Below are 17,837 nucleotides of genomic sequence, written 5' to 3'. Positions count from 1 at the left end.
CCCAAAGACTTACGAGCCTCACCAGGACTTGAGCAAAAGCATAGCTTGGAGAGCTTCTCTCACTGTTAGCTTCCCTGCAAAAGCTGCCAACAACATTCTTAAACTAAAGTGCCAATGGTGCTTCAACTCCGTCCCCAGAGAATTCTCACACATCATCTCTTTGCATATTTTTTTACACACTCACTACATCAATGACTCTTCAATTTGCTGTGGCTTGGGAAATGTCAGGAGGGAAAGTTTATGAAGTCTTCTACATATGCAGATATCTGGCTAAAGCAAGCAGGCCTGCAGATCAATTTGCTTGGCTTTCTTACTTTTTAATCTTTATCCAAGAACTTCATAAGATCCTGATTATGTACAAAAGATTATTGTTTCCAGCTTCTTTCAGAAATACTGGGAAAGTCATTCAAATTTGCTGGGGATATACCTGATTCAAGGAGCAATCATCTTTATTTTTTAGAGCTAAAACAGATACCCAAACAAATCTTTATTTAAAAACTCCTACAGGTATCAGTCTTACTGTTTTCATAGTTCTCTTACTACAGTCTCTCGTTAGAAGCCTTCTGGTAGGGGGAATAAAGCAAGACCAAATGTGGCAAAACTATGTATGGCCTCTTTCGTTTTAAATTCCAAGCATGTCCTGGGTTTGTCAGCTGCTTGAAATGGTCCAGCTGGTCTTAGTTGACCAGATGGCTGAAAAGTAAGGAGAAATTTCCTTATATAGGAAATAGGCCATCCCAGTTAATAATGGTGAAAGACAATGCCTCTGGATCCTTGCTTCAAAGAGACAGTTCTGGACCTGTCAGAGTCATCTGCACACCTAGGTCATTCTAGCTATCTCAGTGTTTGCTTTCACTTCTATAGTCTCTGGGCTTCAGCCACAAATGAGGACTCAAGACACACTTAGGAGTGGCTATAAATCATCTAGCTATGATAACAAACATGGAGTAAAGGAAAATAATCGTTTAATCTTGTTTTGCCATATGCAAAGCCTGCCGGATGTCTCAGTCTTCCATCTTCCATTCAATTCATCCTCATACTTTTCTGAGGGTGGGAAAGACAACACGCAGCCTTTAGTCTGCCACTAGAGGCTTTATGCTCTAAACGGTTAAAAGAAGTATTGCCAGCACAATAGCTTCTTGGGGTTGGCAGAGATGTATGTTTAAAACCAATTTTATAGCTTCAAAGGGGAAGATACCGATGAAACACTTATCATGCTGGTATTTGATTTTCCTGTATTTAGAGAAGAGATTGAACTTCTGAAAACAAAAAATCAAGAACAAAACACAAAAGTATTGGTTGGCAGGAAGGTAGGAAATTAACTTGGGACCAATAAACACAAGTTTCTTACTTGAAAACTTGTTTAAAATGTGTGAAGCATGTTTGAAATGTGCCCAGATTTTCTTCTAGAAAGACTTATTTTAAAAGTGTAGCCCAAATATTATGAGTAGAAGGTCCTCATTGCCTGGAATGCCCTTTACCTCCTCCTAGTTCACCTACTTAATATGCCTCCTATTCAGCTCAGGCTCCCTCCTTCAGGCCATTTTCCTAAGTCTGCTCCTGCTCTCTCTACTTCCTTTGCTCCCTCCCCCTCTCTTCTCTCCCTTCTTCACCCACCTATTCCTCCCTCCTTCACTTAATAGATTAGGCATCCTATTTCATATATCTTTATACTGTACATTGTTGAATAATCACCATTCCAAATGCCTATCTCTGGCCTAGCAGATTACAAGCCCCTAAGGGTAGCGGCTGTGTTTTATCTTTGACCCCTAAAAGAATGCATGGCACAGATAAAACATTCAATAAGTGTTAGTTGAATAAATAAATGGATGGATGAATCATCAATTGAATTATACTGGGAATATCCCTTGATTACAAGTATTTTCAAAACTGTTCATTTATTCACTGATTTACTCTTTACTGAGCACCTACTGTGAACCAGGTGTTATGCTGAGGGGTGGGTACATGAACATTTCCATGATCAATGAAGTCCTTGCCCTCATAGGGATAAAAGTCTAAAATTGAGAGTGTATATTTATATGTGTAACAGTATGGGAATAGGATATTCTTACTGCCTCAGCATTTTTAGTAAAGCCTTACACTAAAGGGAGACACTGCACATATACATGTCAGATACAGGACTTTCTAGAAGACAGAAAATGCTGTCTAGAGACTCTAACATCCAACACCCTGTATTATTACAGAAAACCAGACATTTGAAAACATTAATTGAAGTAATGGAATTTGTGGATGTTGACAGTGCTGTGGCATTCTCCCTATTCTCCTAAAGATGGGTAGAAGGTGGCTTATACCCACCCCTGTAAGAGAAAAGACGGGTATCTCTTCCGTATGCCATATATTTGGTAAGCTGCTGAAATTCCAACAAGTTGCCCCTGGATCAGAGTTCTTAAGAGAATCTCTCATTTGTCCTTAGTCATTTGGGTTTTATATGAAAATGTGAACACCAATATCTGTTTCTTACCTGAATGAATTTTGAAGGCAGTAGGTTAGCTGGAATACCCATGATAGTAGGGTGAAAGCAGAAAGATTAGCAGTTGGTTAAGTTGCATTTCTATCATTTAGCAAGGCAATAATGCACAAGTTCTTAGTGAGCCTAATAAATGGTGTGGAAGATAGCCAAATGTGAGTCATCTGGAAAACACATCAACCAGGAGGGCTATCTTCTTGAGGAAGGGGACCTGAGGAGTAAGAAGTTGTATGGGATATGCTGTTAGGAGGTGATAGCTAAGAGGAGATGATAAGACATCACCCAGAGAGTACATTATTCATCTGGAAATGGTGTAGTATGTGGGATGCCCCGGGAACTCCAAAAAACTCAAGTTCACCTCGCAAGAAATCCAGCATTTGGGGGCTTGCCATTAGAGAAGGCACTAATAGTATACCACAGCGTCGGTCACATGCGACTTTCCTCCATCTTTCCCATTACCCTCAGCCCTCAACAATGGTGAAGTCAGCAACATGAGTGAGGAAAAAAGTTGGAAATACAGGGGAGGAACTGTGAAGGAACAGACAATGTGCTGCACATCACTGTACATTTTCAAGGCGAAAGTCAGGCCTGAGCATGCAGCAAGGGAAGAAAAGAGCATTGAATTGTACATGAGACTGAAATTTTGTTTCAGACTAGATAATTTTTTTAAAGTCTGATAATAGACTATCCTAAGGTATTTGTCCCTGATATGTTAGCTGTCTATTAAATTGAAAAATACACATTTGTACATTCCAGGTGTAATAGCATAGCGTATAGTACTGAGAATCTATAGAATCCTCCAGGGGCAGAGAAGACATAGCCAAGTGAGGGTATTTAATGGCAGTGAGTGGGGAAAAATTGAGTCGTATCTTGTTCAGACCCTCTGGAGCTTAACCCATTTAATCAACTATCTGTAAAAAACACACACGTGTGTATTTGTGCATACATACATAGTTGCCCCTTGGTATCCACAGGGAATTGGTTCTCGGACCTTTGCAAATACGAAAATCTGTGGATGCTCAAGTCCCTTATATAAAATGGAGTATTATTTGCATATAACCTATGCACATCCTCCCATATACTTTAAATCATCTCTAGATTACTTATAATACCCAATACAATGCAAATATTGTATAGTTGTTATGCTGTACTGGTTATTTTAGTTGCATTATTTTTATTGTTGTTTTGCTTTTTTAAAAAAATATTTTTGATCAATGGTTTGTTGAATCTGCAAATGCAGAACCTGCAGATATGGAGGACCAATTGTATCATGTACACACACACATATGACAAACTTTGGGTAATCTGACAGTACAACTATAAGTGAATAGTGAGCCATCCAAAGAACAGGACATCTTCTATTCATAAGGCCCTTTATGCATTTTCTAATATAACCTCTCATCCAATGGAGCAGTCTTTTCTACTACATTATGGACAGGGAACAGTAACAATAAAAATAACCAGAATGAGTTGAATACCAATGATGTAGAAAACGTGGGCTAAACAATTTATATAAGTACTGCTTCATCTCACCCTCATTTAATTTTTTAAGGGGTAGATAATCATGTTCTCATTTTAGAAATGATGAAACAAACTTAGAGAGGTTGAGTGAAGTAAAGGCTCTAAGATTTAGATCAAGGCCTGCGTATGTTTCAAAATATGTCTTTGTTCATTTTTTTTTTATTATTATACTTTAAGTTCTGGGTTACATGTGCAGAACGTGCAGTTTTGTTACATAGGTATACATGTGCCATGGTGGTTTGCTGCACCCATCAACCCATCATCTACACTAGGTATTTCTCCTAATGTTATCCCTCCCCTAGCCACCCCCCAGCCCCCGACAGGCCCCAGTGTATGATGTTCCCCTCCCTGTGTCTATGTATTCTCATTGTTCAACCCCGACTTGTGAGTGAGAACATGCGGTGTTTGGTTTTATGTTCCTGTGTTAGTTTGCTAAGAATAATGGTTTCCAGCTTTATACATGTCCCTGCAAAGGATATGAACTCATCCTTTTTTATGGCTACATAGTATGCCATGGTGTATATGTGCCACATTTTCTTAATCCAGTCTATCACTGATGGACATTTGGGTTGGTTCCAAGTCTTTGCTATCATGAGTAGTGCCGCAATAAACATACGTGTGCATGTGTCTTTATCATAGAATGATTTATAATCCTTTGGGTATATGCCCCGTAATGGGATCGCTGGGTCAAATGGTATTTCCAGTTCTAGATCCTTGAGGAATCGTCACACTGTCTTCCACAATGGTTGAACTAATTTACACTCCCACGAACACTGTAAAAGCATTCCTATTTTTCCACAACCTCTCCAGCACCTGTTGTTTCCTGACTTTTTAATGATCGCCATTCTAACTGGCATGAGATGGTATTTCATTGTGGTTTTGATTTGTATTTCTCTAATGACCAGTGATGATGAGCATTTTTTCATATGTCTGTTGGTTGCATAAATCTCTTCTTTTGAGAAGTGTCTATTCTGTCCTTTGCCCATTTTTTGATGGGGTTGTTTTTTTTTTCTTTCTTTCTTGTAAATTTGTTCATATATTCTTAACTTCGCAAAGTCTGCTTGAGAATTTTGGAAAGGGAGACATACTGTAGAGAAATTCCAGTCCTTTATAGTACATGTCATATTATTATGAGATTCTTCTGTACATTAAAACTCAAATACTTTTCTGTATAACTTTTACCCACGGATTCTGCTTCAAGTCTAATCTACTAGGTTGGTACGAAAGTAATTGCAATATTTGCCATTACTGTTAATGACAAAAGCCACAATTACTTTTGCACCAACCTAATGTCTTCAACATGGCCTCACATGGGAGAACATGGCTGTTCATTAATTTATCCGTCCAATGAGGATGTATTGGTTGTCTAGTCTAAGCCACATACTGTTCTAGGTGTTGAAGTTAACAGAATGAACAAGACAAAGTTCTTGCCTGCATAGAACATATATCCCATCAAATATCTTCTCATAGATCTTCCCTCATTCACTCTAAACATGCTCAGTCCCTTCTTTTTTCTCATTGAAAGTTTTAAAATTAAAACTATGTATATGTTATCTAGAACACAGTGGGCTACAAACACTCTTATGCAAATGTACTTATAATTATCATACTTACAAAAGCAAAAAAGAAAACTCTAAATATCTAAGATGGTGTAAAAGTTTGATCTCAGTTTTCTTTGTGTGCATGTGAGTGGGCTTGCCCATAAATGCACACAGAAAAAAAGACTCAAAGAAAATACACCGAAATCTTAACAACAGTTATTTAATGGTTGGTTAACGTTAGTCATGTTTTCTGTGTTTTCTATCTTTTCTATAACAAACATCTTACTTTTAAAGTGTAATGTGCATGTGTACTCTGTACAGGGCATTGAAGGAGGCCCTGCAGGAACTGTACAATCACCACAGTGGAGCATCTGGTCAGGGATTGCCGTGTTTATAAATTAAAATGAGTATTTACATGAATGCACATGTATAAGTAACTGTATGACCAATTTTATTTTCCATGACTCACTTTTATCCCATATTTGTTTCACACCATCATCTACATAAGTTACATTTCCTCATGGTCAGTTGAAAGCCAACCATGTTTAATAACAGCATAAGAAAAGTACATGGAGGAAGATAAACGTAATGGTGGCAAAAGGATAACCACCATGAGTTCAGAGCCAAGTATAAAATGATTTTGATTATACTCTCTTTTGGTTTATCTGAGTTCCTGATTGCCTCTACATACAAAGATCACTGATCAGTGACCATTTATTTAGCAAGAGTTTTGACCATTGATGCAGAATCATAACAGCTTTATAAAATGAGTAACAAATTTATAAAACTCAAACTCCCATTTTGAGATAAATGACTACTCTTTTCATAGCAATGAACAGTTGGAGGCTAAATGTCTTATATTTTGACGTTACATGCTTACAATTTGTCACCAGTATTTTAGCTGTCTATTAAATTGTAAAATATATGTTTGTACATCCTGAGGTTTAATGGCATGGCATGCAGTAATGGCAGTAGCTAATAACTAATAAGAAATAAGCAAATGACCTGTTTAGGAGGGGCACAGAGTGGATTAAAAGTGCTATTAGGTAAAATTGATTTTGATTATACAGATTAAAAAAGCTGTATTTCTGACATCTGTATTCCAATAGAAAATAATACAGGTACATTACACTATTTGTTACTCTAGAAGATAAAAAAGTATTAGAGATATCTCTATTCCTTTCTCCATGACCATATAAAACCTAATGTTTATCTTTGGAGGCATGGGACTTAATAAGTTGTGTAAATATTTCTCCAGTATTCAGCCCACCTCTATTATAACCACAGACCTCCTCCATATGTCATCTTATATTCTGGACATGGGAAATAATGTGGAACATGGTCTAACATTTCTTATTATGTCAAATTCAGCACAACCAAACATAAACTCAAGCTAGCAAAATATGGGATTACATCTTCGTTATTTTCCTGAAATGCATTTTGGAGATACTGATCAACCAGTATGAGACAATGTACACTGAATCCTAAATTGAACTCATATTCTGGAAAATTGAAGCCAATGGCTCATTGTACTCAGTGGAATGGGGAAGCACACAAAGGCACACTTATGGGGCGCTAGAGCATTTCAAAAGTGGGACATTTATCATTACTTGCTTAAGCAATACTTACAAATGCAGATGGCCTGCTTTTATAAAATAGATTACACAGCCACTTATGGATTATTATTTGAGGTGCTACAAAATGTCTATATGTCCCTGATATCGATCCCACACTCCTCTGTCACCATGCCACAGTTCTAGGAATTTTCACCATTTTGGATGACTCTACTGTTCCTTCTCTAGGTAACTGTGTCCCTCAAAATAGTAGCATATCAGCCATTAAAGGAAATTAAGGCATAGCAATGTTTCATATATCAGATTGCTGTACCCTAATACTGTACATTAATTTCTTACATATATTCATTGATATGGCTCTTCTGTGTAAATTTCCAGGAGCCTAATTCAAATTTTATTACTATAAATGACTTCATTGAACATATGAATTGCAATAGTTTCACCAATAAATACTTGAAAATATGGCCTAAGTTGCATCAGTCTTACTCCAATTCTTGCACGCTTCATGGCTCATAAACAACCGAGGTCAAAAGCACTCAAGGGCTTTCTAGAATCTCTAAGCCATGTTTCCGCCTCTACTCATTTCTCTTCACTCTCAATACTGATTTCCCTTTCCTCTAAATGATATGATTTTGAGGGTTCCCCATGTTCCCAGATCCCTGATTCTCTCAAACTCAGCTTTTGTCCTCTTATTGCATTCTTATCTACGACAGTGTCATAGAGTGGCCAACATTTCTGTCCTCACAGAACTCTCCAGCCCACAAGACCTTTGAGAACCTTTCATGTCAAATGTTATCAAGCAAGATTTCTTACCTTTGGCAGAGATGCCCTGGAGCCTGAACTCTGGGTGGTCATCGTTAAGACTGTGGTGATGCCCAGTGCGACCCTGGCAGGGGCTGCATCCATGTTTATCCAAAAGGAAACCNGTGTGAAGCATGTTTGAAATGTGCCCAGATTTTCTTCTAGAAAGACTTATTTTAAAAGTGTAGCCCAAATATTATGAGTAGAAGGTCCTCATTGCCTGGAATGCCCTTTACCTCCTCCTAGTTCACCTACTTAATATGCCTCCTATTCAGCTCAGGCTCCCTCCTTCAGGCCATTTTCCTAAGTCTGCTCCTGCTCTCTCTACTTCCTTTGCTCCCTCCCCTCTCTTCTCTCCCTTCTTCACCCACCTATTCCTCCCTCCTTCACTTAATAGATTAGGCATCCTATTTCATATATCTTTATACTGTACATTGTTGAATAATCACCATTCCAAATGCCTATCTCTGGCCTAGCAGATTACAAGCCCCTAAGGGTAGCGGCTGTGTTTTATCTTTGACCCCTAAAAGAATGCATGGCACAGATAAAACATTCAATAAGTGTTAGTTGAATAAATAAATGGATGGATGAATCATCAATTGAATTATACTGGGAATATCCCTTGATTACAAGTATTTTCAAAACTGTTCATTTATTCACTGATTTACTCTTTACTGAGCACCTACTGTGAACCAGGTGTTATGCTGAGGGGTGGGTACATGAACATTTCCATGATCAATGAAGTCCTTGCCCTCATAGGGATAAAAGTCTAAAATTGAGAGTGTATATTTATATGTGTAACAGTATGGGAATAGGATATTCTTACTGCCTCAGCATTTTAGTAAAGCCTTACACTAAAGGGAGACACTGCACATATACATGTCAGATACAGGACTTTCTAGAAGACAGAAAATGCTGTCTAGAGACTCTAACATCCAACACCCTGTATTATTACAGAAAACCAGACATTTGAAAACATTAATTGAAGTAATGGAATTTGTGGATGTTGACAGTGCTGTGGCATTCTCCCTATTCTCCTAAAGATGGGTAGAAGGTGGCTTATACCCACCCCTGTAAGAGAAAAGACGGGTATCTCTTCCGTATGCCATATATTTGGTAAGCTGCTGAAATTCCAACAAGTTGCCCCTGGATCAGAGTTCTTAAGAGAATCTCTCATTTGTCCTTAGTCATTTGGGTTTTATATGAAAATGTGAACACCAATATCTGTTTCTTACCTGAATGAATTTTGAAGGCAGTAGGTTAGCTGGAATACCCATGATAGTAGGGTGAAAGCAGAAAGATTAGCAGTTGGTTAAGTTGCATTTCTATCATTTAGCAAGGCAATAATGCACAAGTTCTTAGTGAGCCTAATAAATGGTGTGGAAGATAGCCAAATGTGAGTCATCTGGAAAACACATCAACCAGGAGGGCTATCTTCTTGAGGAAGGGGACCTGAGGAGTAAGAAGTTGTATGGGATATGCTGTTAGGAGGTGATAGCTAAGAGGAGATGATAAGACATCACCCAGAGAGTACATTATTCATCTGGAAATGGTGTAGTATGTGGGATGCCCCGGGAACTCCAAAAAACTCAAGTTCACCTCGCAAGAAATCCAGCATTTGGGGCTTGCCATTAGAGAAGGCACTAATAGTATACCACAGCGTCGGTCACATGCGACTTTCCTCCATCTTTCCCATTACCCTCAGCCCTCAACAATGGTGAAGTCAGCAACATGAGTGAGGAAAAAAGTTGGAAATACAGGGGAGGAACTGTGAAGGAACAGACAATGTGCTGCACATCACTGTACATTTTCAAGGCGAAAGTCAGGCCTGAGCATGCAGCAAGGGAAGAAAAGAGCATTGAATTGTACATGAGACTGAAATTTTGTTTCAGACTAGATAATTTTTTTAAAGTCTGATAATAGACTATCCTAAGGTATTTGTCCCTGATATGTTAGCTGTCTATTAAATTGAAAATACACATTTGTACATTCCAGGTGTAATAGCATAGCGTATAGTACTGAGAATCTATAGAATCCTCCAGGGGCAGAGAAGACATAGCCAAGTGAGGGTATTTAATGGCAGTGAGTGGGGAAAATTGAGTCGTATCTTGTTCAGACCCTCTGGAGCTTAACCCATTTAATCAACTATCTGTAAAAAACACACACGTGTGTATTTGTGCATACATACATAGTTGCCCCTTGGTATCCACAGGGAATTGGTTCTCGGACCTTTGCAAATACGAAAATCTGTGGATGCTCAAGTCCCTTATATAAAATGGAGTATTATTTGCATATAACCTATGCACATCCTCCCATATACTTTAAATCATCTCTAGATTACTTATAATACCCAATACAATGCAAATATTGTATAGTTGTTATGCTGTACTGGTTATTTTAGTTGCATTATTTTATTGTTGTTTTGCTTTTTTAAAAAAATATTTTGATCAATGGTTTGTTGAATCTGCAAATGCAGAACCTGCAGATATGGAGGACCAATTGTATCATGTACACACACACATATGACAAACTTTGGGTAATCTGACAGTACAACTATAAGTGAATAGTGAGCCATCCAAAGAACAGGACATCTTCTATTCATAAGGCCCTTTATGCATTTTCTAATATAACCTCTCATCCAATGGAGCAGTCTTTTCTACTACATTATGGACAGGGAACAGTAACAATAAAATAACCAGAATGAGTTGAATACCAATGATGTAGAAAACGTGGGCTAAACAATTTATATAAGTACTGCTTCATCTCACCCTCATTTAATTTTTTAAGGGGTAGATAATCATGTTCTCATTTTAGAAATGATGAAACAAACTTAGAGAGGTTGAGTGAAGTAAAGGCTCTAAGATTTAGATCAAGGCCTGCGTATGTTTCAAAATATGTCTTTGTTCATTTTTTTTTTATTATTATACTTTAAGTTCTGGGTTACATGTGCAGAACGTGCAGTTTTGTTACATAGGTATACATGTGCCATGGTGGTTTGCTGCACCCATCAACCCATCATCTACACTAGGTATTTCTCCTAATGTTATCCCTCCCCTAGCCACCCCCCAGCCCCGACAGGCCCCAGTGTATGATGTTCCCCTCCCTGTGTCTATGTATTCTCATTGTTCAACCCCGACTTGTGAGTGAGAACATGCGGTGTTTGGTTTTATGTTCCTGTGTTAGTTTGCTAAGAATAATGGTTTCCAGCTTTATACATGTCCCTGCAAAGGATATGAACTCATCCTTTTTTATGGCTACATAGTATGCCATGGTGTATATGTGCCACATTTTCTTAATCCAGTCTATCACTGATGGACATTTGGGTTGGTTCCAAGTCTTTGCTATCATGAGTAGTGCCGCAATAAACATACGTGTGCATGTGTCTTTATCATAGAATGATTTATAATCCTTTGGGTATATGCCCCGTAATGGGATCGCTGGGTCAAATGGTATTTCCAGTTCTAGATCCTTGAGGAATCGTCACACTGTCTTCCACAATGGTTGAACTAATTTACACTCCCACGAACACTGTAAAAGCATTCCTATTTTTCCACAACCTCTCCAGCACCTGTTGTTTCCTGACTTTTTAATGATCGCCATTCTAACTGGCATGAGATGGTATTTCATTGTGGTTTTGATTTGTATTTCTCTAATGACCAGTGATGATGAGCATTTTTTCATATGTCTGTTGGTTGCATAAATCTCTTCTTTTGAGAAGTGTCTATTCTGTCCTTTGCCCATTTTTTGATGGGGTTGTTTTTTTTTTCTTTCTTTCTTGTAAATTTGTTCATATATTCTTAACTTCGCAAAGTCTGCTTGAGAATTTTTGGAAAGGGAGACATACTGTAGAGAAATTCCAGTCCTTTATAGTACATGTCATATTATTATGAGATTCTTCTGTACATTAAAACTCAAATACTTTTCTGTATAACTTTTACCCACGGATTCTGCTTCAAGTCTAATCTACTAGGTTGGTACGAAAGTAATTGCAATATTTGCCATTACTGTTAATGACAAAAGCCACAATTACTTTTGCACCAACCTAATGTCTTCAACATGGCCTCACATGGGAGAACATGGCTGTTCATTAATTTATCCGTCCAATGAGGATGTATTGGTTGTCTAGTCTAAGCCACATACTGTTCTAGGTGTTGAAGTTAACAGAATGAACAAGACAAAGTTCTTGCCTGCATAGAACATATATCCCATCAAATATCTTCTCATAGATCTTCCCTCATTCACTCTAAACATGCTCAGTCCCTTCTTTTTTCTCATTGAAAGTTTTTAAAAATTAAAAACTATGTATATGTTATCTAGAACACAGTGGGCTACAAACACTCTTATGCAAATGTACTTATAATTATCATACTTACAAAAGCAAAAAAGAAAACTCTAAATATCTAAGATGGTGTAAAAGTTTGATCTCAGTTTTCTTTGTGTGCATGTGAGTGGGCTTGCCCATAAATGCACACAGAAAAAAAGACTCAAAGAAAATACACCGAAATCTTAACAACAGTTATTTAATGGTTGGTTAACGTTAGTCATGTTTTCTGTGTTTTCTATCTTTTCTATAACAAACATCTTACTTTTAAAGTGTAATGTGCATGTGTACTCTGTACAGGGCATTGAAGGAGGCCCTGCAGGAACTGTACAATCACCACAGTGGAGCATCTGGTCAGGGATTGCCGTGTTTATAAATTAAAATGAGTATTTACATGAATGCACATGTATAAGTAACTGTATGACCAATTTTTATTTTCCATGACTCACTTTTTATCCCATATTTGTTTCACACCATCATCTACATAAGTTACATTTCCTCATGGTCAGTTGAAAGCCAACCATGTTTAATAACAGCATAAGAAAAGTACATGGAGGAAGATAAACGTAATGGTGGCAAAAGGATAACCACCATGAGTTCAGAGCCAAGTATAAAATGATTTTTGATTATACTCTCTTTTGGTTTATCTGAGTTCCTGATTGCCTCTACATACAAAGATCACTGATCAGTGACCATTTATTTAGCAAGAGTTTTGACCATTGATGCAGAATCATAACAGCTTTATAAAATGAGTAACAAATTTATAAAAACTCAAACTCCCATTTTGAGATAAATGACTACTCTTTTCATAGCAATGAACAGTTGGAGGCTAAATGTCTTATATTTTGACGTTACATGCTTACAATTTGTCACCAGTATTTTAGCTGTCTATTAAATTGTAAAATATATGTTTGTACATCCTGAGGTTTAATGGCATGGCATGCAGTAATGGCAGTAGCTAATAACTAATAAGAAATAAGCAAATGACCTGTTTAGGAGGGGCACAGAGTGGATTAAAAGTGCTATTAGGTAAAATTGATTTTTGATTATACAGATTAAAAAAGCTGTATTTCTGACATCTGTATTCCAATAGAAAAATAATACAGGTACATTACACTATTTGTTACTCTAGAAGATAAAAAAGTATTAGAGATATCTCTATTCCTTTCTCCATGACCATATAAAACCTAATGTTTATCTTTGGAGGCATGGGACTTAATAAGTTGTGTAAATATTTCTCCAGTATTCAGCCCACCTCTATTATAACCACAGACCTCCTCCATATGTCATCTTATATTCTGGACATGGGAAATAATGTGGAACATGGTCTAACATTTCTTATTATGTCAAATTCAGCACAACCAAACATAAACTCAAGCTAGCAAAAATATGGGATTACATCTTCGTTATTTTCCTGAAATGCATTTTGGAGATACTGATCAACCAGTATGAGACAATGTACACTGAATCCTAAATTGAACTCATATTCTGGAAAATTGAAGCCAATGGCTCATTGTACTCAGTGGAATGGGGAAGCACACAAAGGCACACTTATGGGGCGCTAGAGCATTTCAAAAGTGGGACATTTATCATTACTTGCTTAAGCAATACTTACAAATGCAGATGGCCTGCTTTTTATAAAAATAGATTACACAGCCACTTATGGATTATTATTTGAGGTGCTACAAAATGTCTATATGTCCCTGATATCGATCCCACACTCCTCTGTCACCATGCCACAGTTCTAGGAATTTTCACCATTTTGGATGACTCTACTGTTCCTTCTCTAGGTAACTGTGTCCCTCAAAAATAGTAGCATATCAGCCATTAAAGGAAATTAAGGCATAGCAATGTTTCATATATCAGATTGCTGTACCCTAATACTGTACATTAATTTCTTACATATATTCATTGATATGGCTCTTCTGTGTAAATTTCCAGGAGCCTAATTCAAATTTTTATTACTATAAATGACTTCATTGAACATATGAATTGCAATAGTTTCACCAATAAATACTTGAAAATATGGCCTAAGTTGCATCAGTCTTACTCCAATTCTTGCACGCTTCATGGCTCATAAACAACCGAGGTCAAAAGCACTCAAGGGCTTTCTAGAATCTCTAAGCCATGTTTCCGCCTCTACTCATTTCTCTTCACTCTCAATACTGATTTCCCTTTCCTCTAAATGATATGATTTTGAGGGTTCCCCATGTTCCCAGATCCCTGATTCTCTCAAACTCAGCTTTTTGTCCTCTTATTGCATTCTTATCTACGACAGTGTCATAGAGTGGCCAACATTTCTGTCCTCACAGAACTCTCCAGCCCACAAGACCTTTGAGAACCTTTCATGTCAAATGTTATCAAGCAAGATTTCTTACCTTTGGCAGAGATGCCCTGGAGCCTGAACTCTGGGTGGTCATCGTTAAGACTGTGGTGATGCCCAGTGCGACCCTGGCAGGGGCTGCATCCATGTTTATCCAAAAGGAAACCCAGGACAAAATTACTATAAGCAGGCTTGGGATGTACATCTGGATCAAATAATATCCCATTTGGCGTTCCAGATGAAACTTGACCTCAATGCAGGTAAACTTTCCTAGAAGGAGTAAATGATCATTTAAAGTCTAGTCTGAATTTAGATTTCTAATTCCACTATCCCACGTTGTTTTAAAAAAAAAAAAAAAAAAAAAAAAGACTACTGCAGATGGATTTGGAAGATTGCACAAAATGTTCACCCTACATAACCAATTCAACTCTTCTCCAACTGAACCATTAATAGAAATAATTACTGTGCAATAATAGTGATAATAATAGTGTGAGAATGTGTGATCTAAAGAGTCACTGGACCAAAACCATAAGGCATATTTAATTTTTAAAATCTGTGCTTGCTGCAGCTTGATTGTTTTAGACAGAGCTTCAGAATTTACAAGACTGACAGAAAATTACCAGTGGAAATAAAATATTCAAATTTTGTGGGGTTATATGTAATATATAGTATATTATATCAATAGCATATACTATATAGCATATAATACGTAACACACGACATACACTGTGTAATAGTTGAAGCCATTTCCTCCAAAGAAGTACAGTTTACATAAAACTACAAAGTATTTAAAGAACTGTGTATCTATCATTGTGTTATTAATAGCAAGAGAAAAATGTACATTTGTATAAGCCAGTGTATAATCTAGTCATTGTAAAAATTTCCTAGCCTTCTGGGTAATTGCTTCAGTACATTTAGCATATGCCTAGGAACTACGTACATTGTTTCTTTCCCTGTAAAAAGGAGGTCATATAAAGGCATTAAAACTTTTAACATTTAAGAGATAGATATTCCTACCCCTTCCCACTTTTTTTCTCCTTAATTGACTTGGAGTTAGAACCCCAGAAGGTAATTTTGCTTATTCCATACAGATTACAAGACATAGGGTTGAATCCTTCTTGGTCAGAAAAAAAAAAAAAACTCCTTGGAATCAGGTTTTGGTTACTTCATAAGTATCACTGTTGGCCGCTGGAACAAGTGTGCATAAATTGTTTTCCCCAGCAAGGGACCTAGATCAGTTACTGGACAAACCATCATGTCTTGGTTGTCTCTCCATGATCAGCTTGCATGGTATTGAACACCATAGTTTTTCTTGGGAAAAACCATCAACTTTTCTGGACAGGTAAAATCTTCCAGAAAACAACAGATGCCTATTTGTGGCTACCACCTCAAGTTCTTCCTCCACCACCTGTCCCCCAACCCCATGTGTCTGTCAGTACTATTGATAACACATGACTTTAGAGCCAGCTGAATTCCTGCCAGCTGACTTTCATCCAAACTTCTATTACTATCTAGGACTGAAGAACACAACAGCTCTATTTCTGGGTTTACGAAGACCTGTGTTATTGTCCCTCTTTTCCACTAGGCACTAAGACAGTAAGGCAGAGGGTGCAAATTTACCTAAGCATCCAATGGCAAGAGCGGATGCCAGAAAGGAGCCAGAATTCGTGTTTTTTGCACCACTAATGAGGTTTTCCACACCTTTCCCCAGACTCATTTGACAACAGATGGTCAGCTAGGGAACAGCAAAAGATCCTAAATCCTCTCTCCTTCTCTCTATGTTCTGGAGGAATTACCTCTTGTGTTTGCTGACCTATTCCAGAGAGTATAGGAATCTTATCTGTTGAGGGAGTTTTGAGTCAAATCAGGTCCATGCCACATAGGTCTATTTGCCTGGTAAATATGCAGCAATTAAAGTAATGAGATATATACTCCAAGCTGCAAATGGAGCTCACTTGTGTTTAACAGCTAAAAAAAAAACAACAACAACACTTACCAGTGTTGTAGTGCTTTGTGCAGTAGCCAAGTTCCTTCTCTTCTTTCAAAATAAACTGGGGCAGGGTCAATCCTTCAGCAACTTGCACTGGACCATCGCTTAACCACTCAAATATCAGGTCATTCATCGTGTACCCAACTGAGGTAAAGAAATCATAGTGAAAACTGAATATGGCTTTCCAAGAAAGCTTGAAAGTCTACCCATGTAAAGAAACAAACAAGGAAACCATCTAAAGCGGACATATGCTCAGTCAGTTCAACAGCATTCTTAACAAAAGAGCTGCAATCATCACTACAACTCTGTGTCATTGGAGCCAAAGAAATTTAAGACAGAAAGCTACTTATGGATGGATTTTTTTTCTGTGTAATGAAAGAATGGAATCTAAAAAGTTTATTGATTTCTGCCTTTTTATTCACTAACTCTTTCTGAAGAACAAACAAGTAAACAAACATAAAAATCCTTTGAAGATTGTCTTTACTTGCAAGAGCTGAGGCTTTGGCAATTCAATAAGACAATCCAATCCACAGTGCCAGTCTTAGTACTTCAAATGAAAACCATTCTTTTTTTAAATGAGAATGAATTCATCACGGGCCTGCCTAAAATATTCCCATTGCAGACTTGGCCCTTCTCCTAGGGTCTATTAGCTTTGCATTCAGAAAGCTTATGTTAAAGTCCTTCTACTTTAGCAAATGGGGAAGACTATTGGCAGGTAACCTAAGAGGAAATTGTGGAATATGCAAATTAAGAATATTCGTTTGTGCTAGTGTCTTGCTAAATGGGCCCACTCGTCACAATTATTAATATGAAGTAAAACAGATTACCTATTATGAAAAATCATATTGTTATATAACTCAAATCATCCAAAATAAGATTGTTATCAGTTTGGTAATCCAAAGTTAGCTCTTAGTCTCCAGGCTCCTGCTAGCTAGGTCATCATCTGTCAATTGTTTCTGGATCTTTGTCTACCCTAGAAATGAAGCCTACTCTTCTTTCATGCACCATTTCTCTACCTTCTCCCTTTGTAATATTTGAACTTTTCAAATAAGAGTGATGAGGACAGAGGATGTTATGTGAGGTCTTGGCTGGTCAAAAACCTCAGCATTTTTTTTTAAGTTTATGGATTCTTATTCTTATTTACTGCAAGATAGTGACTCACCAAAGCTACCCAGAAATCAATGGCAAGTTTAATTGTAATCTACTTTCCTGTTTCTTTGGACTACCTTTTCAACACAAAGCCAAAAAAAAAAAAAAAAAAAAAAAAAAAAAAAAAAA

At 37.4% G+C, this 17,837-nt stretch overlaps 1 pseudogene; it reads right to left on the bottom strand.

Annotated features, from left to right (window-relative positions):
• Positions 1-14,624: 14,624 nt before the first annotated feature.
• LOC108522440 (glycine receptor subunit alpha-2-like) overlaps positions 14,625-17,837 on the bottom strand; it is a 32,430-nt pseudogene continuing 29,217 nt past the window's right edge.

Source organism: Rhinopithecus bieti, unplaced genomic scaffold (assembly GCF_001698545.2).
Source record: "Rhinopithecus bieti isolate Rb0 unplaced genomic scaffold, ASM169854v2 scaffold_65429, whole genome shotgun sequence".
Taxonomy (NCBI): domain Eukaryota; kingdom Metazoa; phylum Chordata; class Mammalia; order Primates; family Cercopithecidae; genus Rhinopithecus; species Rhinopithecus bieti.
The sequence above is the reverse complement of the archived record's forward strand: the minus strand, read 5'-3'. Positions and strand labels throughout refer to the sequence as shown.